The 19,797-nt window shown below is 40.0% G+C and overlaps 1 long non-coding RNA gene across 3 annotated transcripts in view; it reads left to right on the top strand.

Moving 5' to 3' along the window:
* Nucleotides 1–19,797, top strand: part of LOC147582242 (uncharacterized) — a 611,785-nt gene that overhangs the window by 538,787 nt on the left and 53,201 nt on the right. The gene's annotated exons all lie outside the window — the stretch shown is intronic.

Raw genomic sequence — 19,797 nt, 5'->3', positions numbered from 1 at the left:
ACAGATTCTAAGATCAGGGCCTTGGCAGTATAGTCGCAGAATTTTTACAGCTTGAGAATCAACAGAACCTGAGTAAATAATCACAGTGTAAGACCAGGGCATCAGGAAAAAGCGAGTAGCTCAGTAACCACCAATTCACTGCAGGCTGCTAGGACTTCGGCGGAGGGATCCGGGCCTTGTCGTCCCACCACTTTGGTCAAGACCCAGCTGAGTCTGACTTGAGACTAAATGATGGAATTTTCTGGTGTCAGACAGTCTGGTTGTTGAGTCCATCCTGAAGGGTTATGTTAGAGTGTCTGCATTTTTTTTTTTTTTTTTTTTGCAGGTGGTCACATAGAAGCAACAAGAATTTCTGATGTATAGACAATATAAGCAGATATAAGGGTTCTCAAGAATAATGAGAGCAGTTAGTCCTAAAAAAATTAAGAGAGTTGCTGCTAATTTGGGAAGGTTGAGTTAGCATAACTTGGGTATTAAGGGAAATATGATATTGGCACACAATGACAGGGCCAGGAACATGGTGGTGACTCATATACTATCTGTATTTCTTTGTAAGAATCTTTCAGCGCAAATGATGTACCTTTTACAATTTATGAAACTGAGATTTGTAGAGGTTAATAGATAGTCCAAGGTGGCCAGGCTCATCAGTGGAGGTGTCTACACTCAAATCTAGACCTAAGAAGACCCTTTGTTCTAAGGAGTCCCAGGTGTCCTATAGAATCTTTGTTGTTTTTTTTTTTTAATTTTTTTTTTCAACGTTTATTTATTTTTGGGACAGAGAGAGACAGAGCATGAACGGGGGAGGGTCAGAGAGAGAGGGAGACACAGAATCGGAAACAGGCTCCAGGCTCTGAGCCATCAGCCCAGAGCCTGACGCGGGGCTCGAACTCACTGACCGCGAGATCGTGACCTGGCTGAAGTCGGACGCTTAACCGACTGCGCCACCCAGGCGCCCCCTATAGAATCTTTAATGTTTATGGATACGAAGGTTATTGAAAAATTATTGTAGTCTCATGCCTCGGGCAGCATTTCAGAAGTTCTTTCTGTTACATATATTAGCAATACCTCAGTCATCCCTTAGAAATCCATACTTCAGAATAACTATTTTATTGTACTCACTTATTACTGGAAAGCTCTCACAGCACTTAGATTTCGGTTGTTTCAATGCAAAACCCATTACTCATATTCAGTCTCCCTCCCAGTGTGAGAATAAACACATGACTCTCTTGCGACACAAATAAGGAAATCTTCTTTCCTGTTCACACCCAACCACATGTCTGTGACCAAGCAGACATCAAATGTCCATCCAACAAAAATACATAAAACACGTTTAGGTAAAATTTAGTATTCATGTTATTTTTTAAAAGGAATCTTTTCTTAAGCCCTTCAGGAATTACCACTGAATTCTTTGCTTTTCCTCTTATTTTTTGAACATTTTCAAGCTGTGCACACACTTCCTCTGAAGAGGAGGGACACTTAGAAATGCCCTGAGAGCTGAGCTGTGGTTTCACTCAGCTTTGTGGCTTTTACATTCTGGAGCCAGACCAGCTGATACTTCAGAAAATACTCTTGAGTTTAACTAAGTAGAGTAAAAATAATCCATTTTTTAAAACCCTTTTAAGATGAGGCTTACTTCTGTTCCCATTTACATGGTAGAATTTTTACAACCAAGGCCTAAAACAAAGCCAAACAAACACCAAATAATAACAAAGAAAAACAAAACAAAGCCAAACAAGTGAGCAGACTGTAAGCTTGTCGGGGACCCCATAAACCCTGGTTTTCCACTTTCTACAAAATAAATGTACTTCCTAGAAGAAAAGGACTCATTTAAAATTGTGGGTGCTCATTCATCCTTTTCCTCCCTTTTTCCCTTTGATCTTGCTGGAGCTGGTCCATTGTTTAGCGGGTTTACAACTTGTTGGAGGTAACTTTGTCGGGGAATGTTTCCACTTTTGCCCCGTGGAGAGTAATGCTTCCCATCAGTACTTGGAGTTAAGTATTTCCAACCATCTGCCCCATTTCTCTGCTGTCAATTTTGATGTCTTCCATCATACAGCTTATGTGAAATCTCTTCAAGGAATTCTTACTCAGTGTCCAATTGGACTCATTACCTTTCAATGTTGTCATCATAACCGGTGATGCGTTTTGCCAGAATTCTTATTAAGATGGGTTACGGTTTCCCCTTCACCTGTGATCTTCCCCACTAACCTGTAGATTGCGGAGTGAAAGGGTCGTGCCTCCTTCACAAGACACTCCCAATGCCCTTAATAAGGATCGTAGAATCTGTAAAATTAAGTAGCAATTCGTACGTTGGAAAAGCTATGGCACCCTTTCAGATGTAGGGTGCCCTTAACGCAAACCAGTAAACGAAGTAGCCTCTTCCTATTCACTGCTCAATAGCTATGGCTCATGTAACATGTCCAGGTCAACTAAGGAAGCTTAGAGGAAGAAGAGTTAATTGAGAAACTCTACCTGGTGAGAAACTTCCTTTTAGTCCCTGCCTTTGGTAACCCCTCAGATCCACTCTGGGGTGGGGGGTGGGGGGCATCTTTATCACTTCCTCTTCCGCAGTCCCGAACCTGCCTCTCTTCTGAGCCTTCCCCAAACTTGGCGGGCTGAGTACCCACAGATATAGATTTATGTAGATAAGCTGGAAAAAAATAATCACGTTTGGATTTAACTGACAAATGAAAACAAAACAAAACAAAACAAAACAATACACAAGCATTTAATGGGTGACCCACTCTTCAAAATAAACCATTTTCATTGTAGTTTAGCATAGCTTATTTAATATTTACTGTTCTATACCTGCGTGGGGCTCTTTTACTTGAATTCTTAGAAAAATAATTTCTTTTTTTGATGATAATCCTTTTCACAAAAATTTATCCCTTACATTTTCCATGTAAGAAAGTGTGAAATTTCACTTAATAATTCCCTATATGTCTTCTGGATCTTAGTTCTTAATTCTCTGAGGTATTAATTTTTGTTTCTATCTGTTCAAATGCTCCCTTTGAACTTCTGTTCAAACGTTCAAAGAATCCCTTTCTCATTGTGTGATTAGACTTTGCCAAATCCTATGGTTTACACGCCACTGGCCCAATCCCACCTCTCAATCTACAGGGGTCAACAGGATGAGGCTTTAGAAATCTAACTAAACATCTTCACACACCCACTCATTGAGTGAGTGAGGCCCTCTGAATATCAGGTAATATATGAACTGCCACAAATCTATAGTCCTGTTGTGGGATCATTGTGTGTGATGATCAAGAAAGAATTCTTGAGACGTTTTACACTGCAACTTGGTTTATTTAAGTAGCACAGGGATGGAACCTATGGACAGAAAGAGCTGTGCTTTCGCTGTGTGAAGCTGGTGGTTATATGTTTAGTGGTCAAGGGGGAGGGGACATGCAGGGAGTATTAGATCATAAATGTCTTCTTCAAATATCTACTCATAAAACTACCTTCACAAGATTACTCTGGTGCCTGTCATTCAGTTCTTCGATATTAACTAGCGGTGAGATGTACGAGCAGTCATGAGACCCTTTAAGAGTGTGGCATCCAGGACATAATTGATCTTTATCAAACTATGCAGTCTATAGGTCAGCCTTCTGGGATATTGGTGAAGATTTTTCTGCTTCTATCCTTCATCACTCCCAGACCGCCCTTCCATTTCCCAAATCTCATTTTTCTCCTGTTAAGCCCAATCTAGTTGACCTAATAATGGTGCCCAGTCTCTCCTACCTTTTCAGGGGCCATTTGGGGAAGGGGAGTGCCAGCCCCAGTTCACACATTTTGTTCCCTCAGGCACTTCCCACAACCGTTTAATTAGGAATATATCTCGTGTTTTTTTTTTTTCTAACACAAAACAAAGTCTCACTTTCTTTCCATTGCTCCTTGGCCCCTCCCCTTTTCCTCCTTTTTAGAGCCAGAAAGCCCAAGAGACAGGCGCGCCCAACTTCCTTTCTACTCCCCTAACACCCACCTTCATACTGAACTCTTTCTCTCAAATTGTTCTCCCAAAATCCACTAGTCAACTTTCATCGTTAAATCCAAGGGACTTTTCTGGCCTTGCTTCATGTATATCTAAGGCAGCATGTTAAATCAGGTGATAGCTCTCTCATTTCAAAAGTAGCTGTTTTCTCTACCTTTTTTTTTTTATTGGGGTAAGAACTTACCGGTAAAGTGTCAACATCTTAGCCGAAGAGCTCCGCAAATGTTAAACATGTATATATTCATGAAGCTACCACACACATCAAAGAATAGGACAGTTTCCATCATCCTACCAGTCTTATACCCCTTTCCAGACAATATATCCCCAAATTTACCCACAGTCTATACCTTTAGATTAGCTGTTCCTAGTTTTGAAGTTCATATAAATAAAATGACATGGTATTTTTTTTTTAATTTTGTGTGGGCTGTTTCACTCAGTTGTGTGTCTAAAATCCATTCATGTTACTGCATGTAAGAGAGTACAGTTTTTCATAGCTGTGTGTCCTTTTTGTAAGAAAAGACAACAATTTATTTCACATTCTACAGGTGATGCAAATTTCGGCTGTTTCCACTGCTCTGGACATTTTTTTTCTGGCTGTGATTTTGTGGATCTGAGCATGCCTTTCCAGAAGTGAAATCACTGAGTTGTAGAGTTTACCTTTATGTAGCTTTAGAAGATAGTTGAAAGTTCTCAAAAGCGGTCACAGCCATTTCCCCTCCATCCACAATAGGTAAGAACTCTACTTACTGCACATCCTCACTAAAACTTGATATTGCCAGTTCTTTTAAAGTTAGCTATTCTTGGGGCACCTGGGTGGCTCATTGGGTTAAGCATCTGACTTTGGCTCAGGTCATGATCTCACGTCTCATGGGTTCGAGCCCTGCATCAGGCTCTGTGCTGATGGCTCAGAGCCTAGGGGCTGCTTCAGATTCTGTGTCTCCCTCTCTCTCTGTCCCTCCCCTGCTCACACTCTGTCTCTCTCTCAAAAGTAAATAAACATTAAAAAATAATATTAAAGTTAGCTACTCTTATGGTTATCTCATCGTGGTTTCAAATTTTATTTCCTAAATGACCAATGATGTTAAGTACATTTTCAAATGCGTATCGGCCACTTGAAAATTATCTTTAGTAAATAGCTTTTCAAGGTCCTTGCCCATTGTTATTCAAATTGTTTTGTCTTTTTTCCCATTTATGTGTAAGTTTTTATGTATGAAATATATTGATTCAATACAGTATTCCTAGGGCCATTGGATTGTCTTTTCTAAGTACTATTTTAGTTGCACCCACAAGATTCGATGTGTTGTAATTTCACGTTGTTCACTTGGATATGTCTTGAGGAGAAAAATCCATCTGTGTTGAGGAAGGTCACTTCCCTCTCACAGATTTTGTCTTTTAAGTGTCTCAGAATTGGGGCGCCAGGGTGGCTCAGTCGGTTGAACAGCTGACTCTTGATTTCACCTCAGGTCACTATTTCACAGTTTGTGGGATCAAGCCCTGTGTCAGACTCTGAGTGCTGACAGCATGGAGCCTGGTTGGGAATCTCTCTCCCTCTCTCTGCCCTTACCCTGCTCTCTCTCTCTCTCTCTCTCTCTTTGAAAATTGAATCTTAAAAAAAAAAAAAAAGAATATCAGGATTGTAGGAGATTTACTCTGGATTTTTGAAGGCCTTGGATTAGCCACTACCCCTCTCCACCTTCCTTCTCACAGCTTCAGAACTCAGCAAGTCTTAAGAGAGAAACCAGTTGTGTTTGGGGATATTCAGTTTCCAATCCATCATGTTGGTCTCAGCTGATAGCCAAAGACTCATGGTATCACCTTCCCTGGAAGAGTAGCTCCACATGAGACAGAATCCTCAGTCCATAGGCAGTATGGCAGATGCCCCCAGGGAAGGGTCAACTGGCCTGTGAACCTCAGCGCACCTCTGAATTAGAATATTTCAAGTCCGTGTTGCTTCTACAGTTCTGTGAAGTCTTAAAACCATGATTTCCGAAAATTTTCTAGCTTCTTCTTGTTGTTGCAGTGCAAGGGATGGGATGCTGCCACCACTAAGTCCAACTCTGGGAGGCCATCCTCTCTGAGCCATCCTGCCTTGCCAGTCAAGTCACTGGATATTCTGTTTTTCCCTCTAATGCCATTGGCCTGCCCTTTCTCACTCTTTTTTTTTTTTTTTTTTTTTTTTGCCATTTTCACGTTCACACTTGACTTTTAAACATTGGAACTTCTCAGAGATTTGCCCTAAATTATCCTTCCTGTAGTCTCTACTGTCTCACTAAGCAATTCCAGCAAGTTCCATGAATCCAACTACGATCTGCCTCAAAACTTTACCTATTTATTTCACTTCTATCATTTATTCCTCAGGCAGTTATTTTTTTCAAATACATTCACACTGATAGCTCACTGGGACCTAAAATTTCAGTTTTCAAATTTTTCCTTTCACAAAGCTTTTCCTGTCTCATCACCTTTCACCAGAAAGCGGCACTAATGCCCAGAGAGTTGCCCAAGCCGGAATCCTGACCCGCCCTCTGAATTTCCCCGTATTTACCCAGATCCCCTGAAGCATCTACTTCCTAATTATTTCTAAACCCCATTCCTTTCCCTCATCCTGTCTCCACCTCTTGAGTTTACCACCCAGCGTCTCCTCCTCAGAGTTTAGGATTAGCCTCTTCTCTGGTGTCCCAAGATCCACTGCTGTCTGTCTACATGGATCCAAGAATTATTTTTATAGTAAATATATAATATAAATATCATAGTAAATAAGAAGTATTATTTCATACTATTCTCTGGGGTTTCTCACATAGTGTGCCTTCTCATTTTTTTTATTCATTATACGTGCATTTTCTGAATGCTTTCCCTCACTTAACCTTTCTTGGCATGACGAATCCATATCTTTCATTTAAATCTCAGCTTGAAACTTTCTGTGTAAGCGCCATCTGAAAAGTTGGTTATTCAGGTAACCAATTAGATAGAGGTAGCTTGATTAGTAGATATGATAGGATTCTGAACTTCCATGTTTAAGACGAAATAGCCCAGGGTTGCCTGGGTGGCTCAGACGGTTAAGTGTCTGACTTTTGATTTCACCTCAGGTCATGATCTCATGGTTTGTGGGTTTGAGCCCCACGTCAGTCTCTACACTGGCAGTGTGGACTCTTCTTGGGATTCTCTCTCTCTCTCTCTCTCTCTCTCTCTCTCATAATAAATAAAGAAACTGTAAAGAGAATTCTTTTAACAAAGACCAAATAGTCCAGGATTCTAGTTATGTCACCCTACATAATGACCCTATTCTATTTAGCAAGCCAACCAAAATCAGACGGCACTCATGGACTGCTTCCCCTTCAGAATTCCACAAGAAGGACCCTGCACTGCCACCAAGATGCTCAGACTTGTTCTGACACCAAGGAGGGTAGTCCTCTTTACACATCCTCTCTCCTTTCCATTCTAGTGGAAAATTAGTTGGAGTGTGGGCATTGGACTTCTTTAAAAGAATCCAGCAGTGCCTGCTTTGGGGTAAAACTATCTACCTGATACATTTAAATAAATGGATTTAGGGATTTGATACCCAAATATTAATAAAATTAATGTTTTGGTGCTAATTCAGGTTTGTTTTCTTTTGGTACACTAGGACCAGATTCCGTTCTGTAAGAGAACTCATAGGGGCAAATTTAAGAACATAGTGAGAGTGTTCTTGCACTTAATTATAATTTTATATACTGAATAACTGTTAGACTCTTTAAACTTTTTTAAACTTGTTTATTATGTTAGGTTCTTACAGAATTATTAAAAAATTTTTAAAACATACAAAGAGAGTCAATTTAAGATTCTACCTCCTGGATAATACAATACAGTAAACAAAGATTGTGATGTCAGAAGGCAAGATTGCAACCCCAGAATAATCTTTGTTATCAGCCATTCAAACCTGGGAAAATCACTTCAATTGAACATCCATTTCTTCTTATGTAAAATTAAGTAAGAAGCATAATCTAGAATGAAAAATATATGTAGAATATATTACAAACTGGGAAGTGGCATGGTAATTGTGCTTAGCTAATTAGTGATATTCATTATACTAGGCCCAATGGTTTCCACTTGATATCACTTAATGGGTACACTTAATCAATTTTCTATATATTTTAAGGTGAAACAATTATTAAAAAATTAATTCAATTTATTCAAGCAGTAAATACTATAGGACAACACTGAACAACACTGAAATCTTAGACTCATTCATCTTTCTTTGTACTGCTAGACAATAAAATAAAAGTCAATACTCATATAATACCTACACCTAAAAAATACATTTTGGGGTGCCTGGGTGGCTCAATCAGTTAAGGGACTGACTCTTGGTTTCAGCTCAGGTCATGATCTCATGGTTCATGAATTCAAGGCCCACATCAGGCTCCGTGCTAACAGTGTGGAGCCTGCTTAGGATTCTCTTTCTCCCTTTCTCTCTGCCCCTCCCCTGCTTGCTCTCTCTCTGTCTCTCTCAAAATAAATAAACTTAAAAAACTTTTTTAAAAGATGTATTTTATTTTTATTCTACACTGTGTTTTAAAATATGTTACATATTACTAATATCCATCCTAAACAGAGATACGCAAATATCTCTTTCAAATTAGCCCCGAACTAGTCCTTCAACTTGGCTCTCATCCTTTCTGTGGAAATTCAGTTCACTCATCCATCATTGTTCTTTCTTTCCCCCTAAATACATACGAGTTCCAAGAGAGTGTCTCCTGCGTGATCGTTAAGCTAATGGTTTTGACAACGTATACATCTGCCACTTTCCTCTTCTTTTGAGCACAAACGGAAGAAGAAAATGGCAAACCCCACTGAAGTGAGCGCCATGCTAGTTCCAAACATCAGTGCCACTGTTGGTATAACCAACAATACCAGTAGCTATGCTTCTGATGCCCACAGCGAGGGCTCTTGTGTCTGGCCAAGGGTGTTGTTCTCTGATAGTTGCAAAAAGTGCAAGGGTGCATTTTTTGAAAATACCTTGACTTCTTCATTTGTATTTGCCCGATTAGTAGTTGGTTTTGAAACCACAGCCCTGGTTGCGTCCTTTATTATTTTACACATCAGACATAGCTCTTAGCCCCTTCATCAACACCACCACAGCATGGTGGTGTAGCTGCACAGAGCAGGAAACTCTCAAACAGGAGCACACAGTTAATCACATTGTTGATCCCGAGTTGGTTACATGGGTAAGTTGTTGGTAATGCCATCTTTTTTGATGAGGTTGGATATAGGCCAGGTCATATACATTATTTACGGTAGAAGACCTTATGAAGGAACAGAACATGTAGACATATTTTCTCAATGGCCCCTGTAGGACAACTGGAGACCTTCATTTTCAAGACTACAATTAGCCAGCAAGAAGCCTAGTCTTGGAGAGGTGCCAAACATTATTAAAGCATCTGAGGCAACAAAAGAAATGTTCGATTCCAGTTAAGAAGAAAGATGAGGCTTCAAATATGAAAAAGAACAAGAACTAGGAGTCAGGCATTACTAAATGTTTAACCTGAATGAACAGCTATAAAATGACCTTGGTAAAAATGTCACTCACAATACACCACAATATGATCATTTGTAAAATAATAATTGTTTGAAGGATTGTTTTAAATACTTCAGATGATAAATATTGAACAACTCCCATAGTGCAGGTACCATGGAAGATAACCAACAACTAATTATTAAGACTTTATTGGCTTGAATTATTCTTTAACTATGATTAAATAGGTATTAAAATATCCCTTAGGAAATCTTCACTTCCTTAGAGTTATAGAATTTTGAAAAGATGTTGAAAAAGAAAAGATACTAGTAATCCTCTAGGCCGGTGACTTGAGGGGAGTTTCACACCTGCCATCCATGGAATATTCCTGAACGTCAATTTTACATGGATCTAGCTTTTAATTAAGACTGAGACAAAAGTGTATCAGTGGTATGATTTCAACTATATAATATTCTGGAAAATGCTGAAGTATGGAGTGGGAATGAACAAGTTAACAAGCAGGAATGAAATCACTTTCTTTGTTGTTGTTTCAAAGTGTAATATTTATTGAGCAATTACTGTGTGCACTTGGCCAGGGAATATAACTGGAGAAAGGGTGAAGATTCCTTAGAAAAGTGGGTTTTAACTCACAGCTTCTGAAGGCCAGCTCAATGTCCACTTTCCTTTTATAACACAGTGTCCCCTTCTCACCAATTCCAGGACAAAGTTCTTCTCTGCTTCCCCGGACAAAGTGCCTCAGTCCACTGCCTTTCAGCTAAGTCTTGGTTTTCTCCTCCACAGGGGAAAAAAAAAGAAACACACAAAATGCAAATAGCAAGGGCAGGAGAGCAGAGATACAGCGAACAAGTTACCAGGAGTAGATCCTGTGAAGAACCATGTTCATAGATCTTAAGTAAGGAGACTCTGGATTATCGCCAGATAAATCAGAAGTCAAATCTATTTATTTGAATGACTTATGAGTATAAATATTAAATCTAATGCAGTGACTTCCTTATTTTAATCATCTGTCTTTGTTCATCACAACTATTCTGTCTGTATGTTCAGCTGGATTCAGTTAGGGTTGAAGGGGTATGTTTCCCCTTCCTTCCTTCCTTCCTTCCTTCCTTCCTTCCTTCCTTCCTTCCTTCCTTCCTTCCTTCCTTCTTCCCTCCCCCCCTCCTTTCCTTCTTTCCTTCCCTCTTTCCCTCCCTCCCTTTTAAAATTACTGGTCACAATTTACCTTAATACTTAGTAGATTCACAGACTTCATGACACATCTAGTGTAAGTCAAGAACTTTGTTACCTCCCACTGTTTTCTTGTGATGGACCATTGACTGAAAGGAAGTGGACTCTTACATTTTCAGATGTGATGTATGAAGAAAGAGCTTTGTGATAGAAATACTTGTGTGAGCATCTCTATGCGTGCTAGCTCTGTGCAGGGATGCTGTTGCTTTGATTGTGAACCACAGAGGAGCCGTGTCAGCTTCTGCTGATGGTATACCCTAAACTCCTGGAGAAACAGAGCTGGGATTCTGCTCAGAATCCATGCGCTTTAGTGGACAAAAAGAATTGTGTGTGAATAATCCTAAACTTCTCATCTAAGACCCTCTAGCAAATAAAGGAGATTGATTCCTTCTGAGGAGAAAGGGCTTGCAGGACCACACATTAAAATTTGTGAATTTGTGAAACATTAAAACTAGAGCAGAGGCATCATTGGAGACCTCAGTCCTCTCTCCATCATGCAGTTACCAAAATATAAAGAGGAGAACCCTTTCCATTGCTCCCAAACTGTGTCATTAGCTTGTGAGTAACATTTGTCACCCTATTTCCTGTCTTGTTTTGTATGTAAGAAGGTGGTGATGACATCAGATAAAAGTCATGGGACCCAGATTTCTAATGTGTCATTGCTGCTTTGTTCTCTTAATAGCTGAAAGGTTACCTTTTTCCTCTTATTAAGAAACTTGAAAATATGTGACTATCTGGGGCACCTGGGTGGCTCAGTGGGTTAAGCGCCAGACCGCAGCTCAGGTCATGATCTCAAGGTTCGTGAATTCGAGTCCCGCATCGGGCTCCGTGCTGGCAGCTCAGAGCCTGGAGCCTGCCTGCTTCAGATTCTGTGTCTCCTTCTCTCTCTGCCCCTCCTTCACTCAAGCTCTGTCTCTCCCTGTCTCTCAGAAACAAATAAACGTTAAAAAAAAAAGTTAAAAAAACAGAAGTAAAATATGTGATTATCTTATTGTTGTCACTTCCCTTCAAGCTGAGCTGTGCTTCAAAGATTACTTACGTTTCATGAGTAGACTTTAGAAGAAGAACGTTTAAAGGCAAAAGAAGAAAAGTTAAAGTGTAATACGAATATTCATGAACGGTACATGCAAGCAGAGAGATGCAGTCATTCCAGGAGCGTTAATTCAGGAGAAGATATACAGAGGAGTGCCTCATGAGAGATAAAGCTGGTACGCAGGCTAAGTCCAGACCGGATTGTGCAATGCCTTGAATGCCATGCTTAGTGGTTTGGGTTTGGTTGTGAATGTGATGTGATTAAGGGTTTTAGAAAGAAGAGCAATGATCTAGAGGATTTAGAAAGAGCAGAATGATTTCTGCTGCCTGATGGAGGATTGATCCAAAACAGTTCAAAGAAATGGGGAGAAATATCAGCGATTTAATGGGGTACTGACCCTCTACATTAAATAGATCTTTACTGTGCCAGCTCCTTCAGATATCACATATAACTTCATCATAAAGATAGTTTATAAACAGAGCTTCTTAGATGCCATGCACTAGGTTCTCAGACAGATTAATTCATTGCATGGCCACTGCAACCATGCGAACAAAATTCTCTACTGCCTGAGAGAAGGCTAGATAGCCTTCCCAGGGTCACATAGCTGCGAAGTGTCTGACCTGGGATTTTAGTCCAGGTTGGTCTGGCTCCAAGGTCTTTTCCGTACAAGCTCATCCAAAGAGGCTCGTTCTCTGGGTGGTACTCAGTAATACACATAGAAGTAGCCTTCTTTTCTACCCCCCCCCCCAAGCTCTCCTATCTATTGCTTTGGTATCCAGTTCAGTAAATGTAAAGGGGGCCTCTCCATCCAAACACTGAGTCTGTTGACTTTAAGAATTCTTGAACTGATTGAAGTTAGAGTAAGTTTGAATTGGGGAGTTCAAACTCTTAAATAATGCCTCCACTGTGCTCACTTGGGAGTACACTGACCATAACTGCCTAAATTTTATCCGGTACATTTGATGACATTTATTTGAATGTTAGCCTCAAAGAATAGTATACATTATAATAAATGCTCAGAATGGATCTTCAGTATCTTTCATTGTAGAGAACTGTTATTATCTTCCCTCAACTAAAACATCTAATCAACAGACTTTGGCTCTGAGACTTGGTCCCACATTTGCGATATGATGTTTCCATCAAGGGCAAATTTGTACTGCAGTGGAAACCCTACAGGTAGAAAGGCACAAAACTCTGTAGAAAATCAGTAATTCTTGACGACGATTCTTTAAAAATGTATTCAGAACACACTCTGGAGCTCTCCTCACCTGGAAATGGATTGTCAGAATAACCTTCTGCAATAGGACTGAGTCAGGTCAACAGCAGAAAGAGCTTATTTAATGAAAAGGACCACAGGGACCCCGATGGAACTTCTTATCTCCAGCACGCCCGTGGTTTTCCTGAACTCCATTCCAAGTAGAGGTCAAATTGAAAATCATAAAACTCATCGGAAAATAGCTCTCAGATCCCCCTGTCTTCTTCCCCCCCCCCCTTCTCTGCCATCGAATGCTCTAGTTGTAGGGGATTTCGATTCTAAAAGAAGGGCCAGGATCATTCAGAAAGCAAACCCTAATGTAAAGAATGGAATGATTTATATGACAAAATGAGCTCAGATACTGCATAGGAAATAAGGATTAGCGTGCACATGAGGGGATTTGGTTATAAAACCGCTGTCCCATCCGATTGGGCATCTAGCAGAGAAATGGCTAAGCAAAAATAACAAAAACTGAGGAAAATCACTGAGTGAGGAGGCAAGGAAGCTCATGGACCAGTATTTACTAATAATCACTAAAATATTTTAAAGCCTAACATGCAAGAGAGTTAGCAAGAAAAACAAAACAAGCTTCTTATAGAAACCTCTTTATAATCTCTTACATGGAATTATTAATATGCTCTATAAAAAATTATGAAAGCAGAAAAGTTTCTCTTCACTTAAAAATTAAACCTCATATAAGAAAATGTTGAATAATCACATCTGCTCTTATGTTTCTATTGTCTTTCACATTATCAAAGGTTCACATGCCATTTACAGAAAGGGTAAAAAATCGAAACTCACTTGAAAATGTCAGGGTTCCTTGGGCACGTGGGTGGCTCAGTCGGTTAAGCATCTGACTTTGGTTCATGTCATGATCTCACGGTTCGTGAGTTCAAGCCCTGTGTTGGGCTCTGTGCCGACAGCTCAGAGCCTGGTGGCTGCTTTGGATTCCATGTCTCCTTTTCTCTCTCTCTCTCTCTCTCTCTCTCTCTCTCTGCCCCCCCCCCCGCTCACACTCTGTCTCTTAAAAAATAAATAATAAAAAAAATTAAAGAAAATATCAGGGTGCCAAAGATGTCCCCCAACACGTGCATTTTTTTGGGGGGGCACCAAAATGTGATTTCATTCCTGAAAGTTGAACACTGAGATCCTTGGGCCCTGTGTTTCTGAGTGATGTGGTATGTGTACTGAGTGGGGGGGGGGGGGGAGTGGAGAAGGTCATATATATAATTATAGTAAAGAATGAATAATAACAAGGATGATGGTCACCACTTTTTAAAGAACTTCCTACATGACAGGTGCTATGCTCGCCACGTTTTATGCTTCAGTTTACCCACAGATCAATGAAAACGGACCTCTGTGCCATCTGTATTTTTTTTAGCCTAGACATCGGCAAACATTTGTGGTGAAAATACTGACTGCAAAGGCTGCATGGTAGTCTGTTTCAAACACATCCCCCAGTTTCTCACACAGAGCTAGCTTAACACCTCGGGAAGAGTCACAAGGTCAAAGAGATTGCACTTGGAAGATGTGACTTCAAATCCTAACTATGCCAGTTCTTACCTGTGCTAATAAGAAAGTCATCGTTAACCCCCTGGGCTTTCGAATACTTAATGAATGTGGGTCTTGATACTTTCCCTGTGAATCTCTTTGGTACCTTTTGAGGTAGAAATGAGATGGCGATTCTGAAATGTCTTTGAAAATTGTAAGATGCCAGAAAATACACTTGTTCATTTATTTCTCTGTATATGCAAAGCTCTCCGAATTATCAGTGCGGCCGAAGTACATACCATTGGCTCAACTAAATACGATGCTGAGCACCAGCTCCACTCACCATCTTATTAATGCCTTGAAATTACAAATAGTCTTTTAATCTTGTTCATGCAGAACAATTACACGGAATTAACTGCATCCACTATGGCTACTGTATAACAACTTTTTGTTTTTTCATGATGCTGCAACACAGAATGAATTCTGCTGGGTTGTTCTTCTGGTTTCACCTAAGCTCACTCTGCTGTTTTAATCATCTGGAGATTCATCTTGGGGGGTGATCCAAGATGGCCTTCATGGCTTTGCAGTTGAGATGGTTAGACTCCCTGGGGGCCTCTCTCTCCAGCAAGATAGTGGGATATCCATGTGTGATGGCACAGAGCCCCAAGAGGGTGAGCATGGGAACCTCAAGGCCTCTTAAGGCTTGGTCCTAGAATCCATACAACATCTCTGTGCTGCACTCCCCCGGTCAAAGGAAGTCACAGGGTCAGATCAGAGTCCAAGCGAGAGGAAAACGTCATCTCTGGGTGAGAAGAGGGGCTAGATCACATTGCAAAAGAGCATGAAGGAGGTGGGGAGGATTATAGGGTCACCTTTGAAAATGTCTTCCACAGTAGCTTAGTTCCCCCAGGAAGCCAGAGAACTGTCCCCTTTGTGGTCAGGGCTGTCTGTGATGCAGGGGACTGTGAGCATCTCACAGAGACAAGAGAAGTAAATCACTCACACTGATGACACTCATTCTCACTGATGAAAATTCTGTTGCCTGCTCTTTTGAGGAGAGAAGTGATTTTGTCTCCTTTTGATTGCAAGGAAAGAAGGAAAGAGAAAGAAAGAAAGAGAGAGAGAGAAAGAGAGAGAGAGAGAGAGAAAGAAAGAAAGAAAGAAAGAAAGAAAGAAAGAAAGAAAGAAAGAAAGAAAGAAAGAAGCAAAAAACAAACAAAAAAACTAGACCTACCACCACAAGGATCACTGTCTCTCCTTAAAATAAAAAAAAAAAAAAAAAAACCAACAATGTAAGCAGCCCCCTAATATTAATTCATGCCCCCCACATACTTGCTCAGTAAATATCTCTATATTAGATGAAGGGGGGGACCCATGAGAGGAAAAAGTTTGAGGGGAGAAAAATTGTGGTTTGCCCATACTGGTTTGAAAGTCACTGTGGAACATCCAGGTAGATGGTTTGAAATTGATGTTATCTTTGTTGTCCTTGTTTTTAATTTAAAATTTGCTGCCCACCCTCAACAGTGGGCATAAAACAAAATCTTACTGTATGTCATAAACAGCCAGGTCTAGCTGCTCTGAGGGAGGAGAGAGGTCTGATCACAACTAACTCATTAATTAGTTCTTTCCTAATGTAAGGATTCTGTATTTTGTCAACAGAGAATATAGCAATTATTCTAATTTTGCATTCATAAATTATAAGGTTCTCTGGGGCATCCTTCTAAGTTTATTTTGTAAAATAGATTGAACACTCAGTTACTATTTATTGTTATGTTTGTACATGTATTTTGTCCTGTTAGGAGTGAGGCATTTGATTACTTAACAAACTAAATGGAAGCTATGCCTTAACTTGCTGAACAGTCCTTCCTTGACTGTTTTCATGTTGTATGGACACTCTTCATGATTCTTTTTTGGCAATTTAGGAACTCTGGCAATAATTTTTGGAGAATAGAAAATAAATTTTCCAGGGACGCCTGGGTGGCTCACCCAAGAGTTAAGCATCCAACTCTTGATTTCAGCTCAGGTCATGATCTCATGGTTTGTGGGATAGAACCCCACATCGGGCTCTGCGTTGATAGCACGGAGCCTACTTGGGATTCTCTCTCTCCCTCTTTCTGTGCCCCTCCCTTGCTCACGCATGCTTTCTCTCTCTCTCAAAAATAAATCAACTTAAAAAAAAAAAAAGGAAAGAAAACCAATTTTCCAGAATCTTCAAAGCTCAACTCTATCTCAGACCAAAGTATTAGTGGTCTACTAGTGAAGGGATCACCAAAGTCTGACCTGTGGGTCAAATCTGACCTACTGCCTGATTTTGTAAATAAAGTTTCATTGGAACACAACCAGGCCCGTAAATTTACCTATTGTCTGTGAATGCTACAGCAGCAGAGACTGCAGAGAATAATATATGACCTGCAAAGCCTGAAGCTTTATTCTTCATCTCTTTACAGAATAAGCGTGTTGACCTCTTGCCTACTTAGGCACTAAGAATCTCCCCATTCCCGATTTCCAGAATCGGATGAGTCTGTGAATTTATCTTGTAGGCTTAGGAGCTTTTGAGGATGTTCAGACAGAGAGGAGCTATGGTGATTTGCACGTCCTAGAAAGATAGGAGCCCAAGGAGGTTGGACGCAGAATAAGGGGCATTGTCACAATCTGAGTAAAGAATCTATTTCTATTAGAAACTGAAAATAAAAATAATTGTTCTATGAACAAAGCATGTGAGGAGTCGGAAGTAAAGTTACCTTCTCTCACAATTTTGCCTCAAATCCGCACTATTTATAAACCTAATTCGAAGAGCAGGCCTGTCTCCCTGTTGCATTTTTCCCCCCTTGGGGCACAGAATAACTGTGACGTCCCGGGGAAAATACATACGAGCGTTAAAAGGTAAAGAAAGATAAATCCTCAAAAGATACGGCTTACAGGAGACACTGTTTATATTCTGCTATGAAGACATTGTTCTTCTGTTATTTTCATTTTCCCTGTAATTTCAGCAATCAGTAAAGATTACCAGCGATATCTTATCAGTTAGTGACAAGAACATCTGGGTCCTTTTTCCCTTGATGCATTTTAATCAGGTCATTGAAAGGAAACTCGGCAGCTGAAAGCTATCTATTTTCTTTGGGATGATTGCATAATAGAATTAAAAGTATTTTATCAGCAGTCCATGGCAGAAGAGAGAAGCTCCGTGCCTGTGGCCTCATGGATGTGACTTGCTGGCATTTTTAACATTTGGGGCACTTGTCATGTAAATCATTACCTCATACTCTAAGCTGTCATTAGATTTTGGTGCTCATGTTTGCTGGCTGGTCGGTGAGAATACTTCCAGAAAGTCTCTAGCTTTTAGAATCATAAATCCCAGACAATGTCACTTGCATTGAGAACACTCATGTAATGCAAGTGTCTGTGGGCAGCACCCATGACCTTTGCTCATTAGCTTTCAAAGCCACGCTTAAAAAAAAAAAAAAAAAAAAAAAAGACACATGTAGGAAACATCAAATGGTACACTTCCCATAAGGACTTTTTTTTCTGGACTCCGTTTCTTCATATGGCAGACAGGTCTGTACCTTAAATTTCTACCACACAGCCCTATGTCCTGTGCACTAAGATGTTCTTGGAGCCAGTGCTCATGTACTGTTTGCAAAGTTAACATATTAACTATCCCCGGGGGTAATGTACTTGGCCGTTTTTTACTGTTTTATACTGAAGTGTAATTTATATATACCGAACTGTACAGATCTTAAGTGTTCAGATAAATGAATTTTGTAATTTTATATAGTCATAGCAACTCTCAAAAGAAACACAGTATATAGAACTTGCCCACCATGCCAAAAATTCCCTTGGACCCCTTTCCAACAGTTCCAGCTGTCTGCTTCCTGAGAGAGGCAATCACTTCTGTTTTCAGTATTGCCTATTCTCAGTCTTCAGATAAGTGCAACTGTACCACACGTATTCCTTTGTGCCTGGTGTTTTGCCCTCTACGTAATATTTCTGAGCTCTCATCAAGTCGTTGTGTGGCTCCTTTTATTAGCATTCCATTCCATGAATGTACCACTATTTGTCTATTACTCTGTGGACATGCAGGTTTAGTTGGGGGCTCTTACGAATAAGGTTGCCATGAACATTCTTGAGTAAGACTTTTTTGGGTACCTGTTTTCATTTTTCTTGGGCAATTCTCTTGTTCGTAACATAGCACACACCCGAGGGAGAACGGCTGACTGTCCACCTGCTCTATGGCTGATGACATTGTTTGTATGGTGGTCAAGTGGGAGACGTGGGATGGACACCCCCCGGTGTAAAAGTTGGTTCCAATGTCAAGTCTGATGACCCGCCACACACCAAAAGATACAAAAAGGTTTATCGCTGATATAATGAGTTATCTTAGGGAGGGCACAGCAGGCTTCCACGTAGATCTAGAAAATGACTTGAGGGACTAGGAAGGGATAGCTTAGAGTTTTATGGCTTTTAGGATTGGTGCTGGAGTGAAGATTCCTGTCATCTAGAACCTGCATGGTTTGAACTTCCAGCTTGTTTCCAAAAAGGGAGCGCCAGGATTTCTTGTCACTGTGCTGGGATGTGGCCCACAAAGAGGGGGTAGTGGGACTTGAAAACTCTCACCAAACATCAAAAGTGCAGTCAATTGATGACAATTTGCCTTTGGAATTGTAACCTTTCTAGTGAATGTGAAATAGCATTTTATTGTATTTACTTTACATTTGGCCTGAAAACTAATGACGTTGAACAAATTTAGACACACTTGTTGCCCATTCGTATCTTCTTTTGTGAATTATCAACTCAGTGTTTTGCCTATTTGTTTTTTATTTTTTATTGGTAATCGGGAATTTGGTGGAATTTGTTGGAATTCTTTATGTGCTTTGGACATGAGTCCTTCGTGATATATATCAGAAAATGTAGATACAGATACACTCATATATATTCATATGTGTACATATGTGTATACATATTCATGAATATGGATAACTACATACACATACTCATATATGTATATGCCTATATATGCACACATTCAACATATCTATTTAGTACGCAGCTTTGTTTGGGATGTACTATTTTAGCATCTTCTTAACATTGTGTTACTTTATGTTTTTATGGAAGATATTTTTACCAAATATAAAATCCTTGGCCGAAAGTCCTTTTTTCCCTCCAGTATTTTAAACAAATCATCCCATTGTCTTCTACTCATCATTGTTTCTTAGGGTAATTCAGTTGTAACTCTCATCATTTGCCCTTTTATGCAAATAGTCTTTTTATCACCTCTGGTTGCTTTTTTATCACCTCTG

Source organism: Puma concolor, chromosome A3 (genome assembly GCF_028749965.1).
Source record: "Puma concolor isolate L17-30 chromosome A3, mPumCon1.1.hap2, whole genome shotgun sequence".
Lineage (NCBI taxonomy): Eukaryota > Metazoa > Chordata > Mammalia > Carnivora > Felidae > Puma > Puma concolor.
Note: the sequence above shows the minus strand (reverse complement) of the source record. Positions and strands in the feature narration are given on the sequence as shown.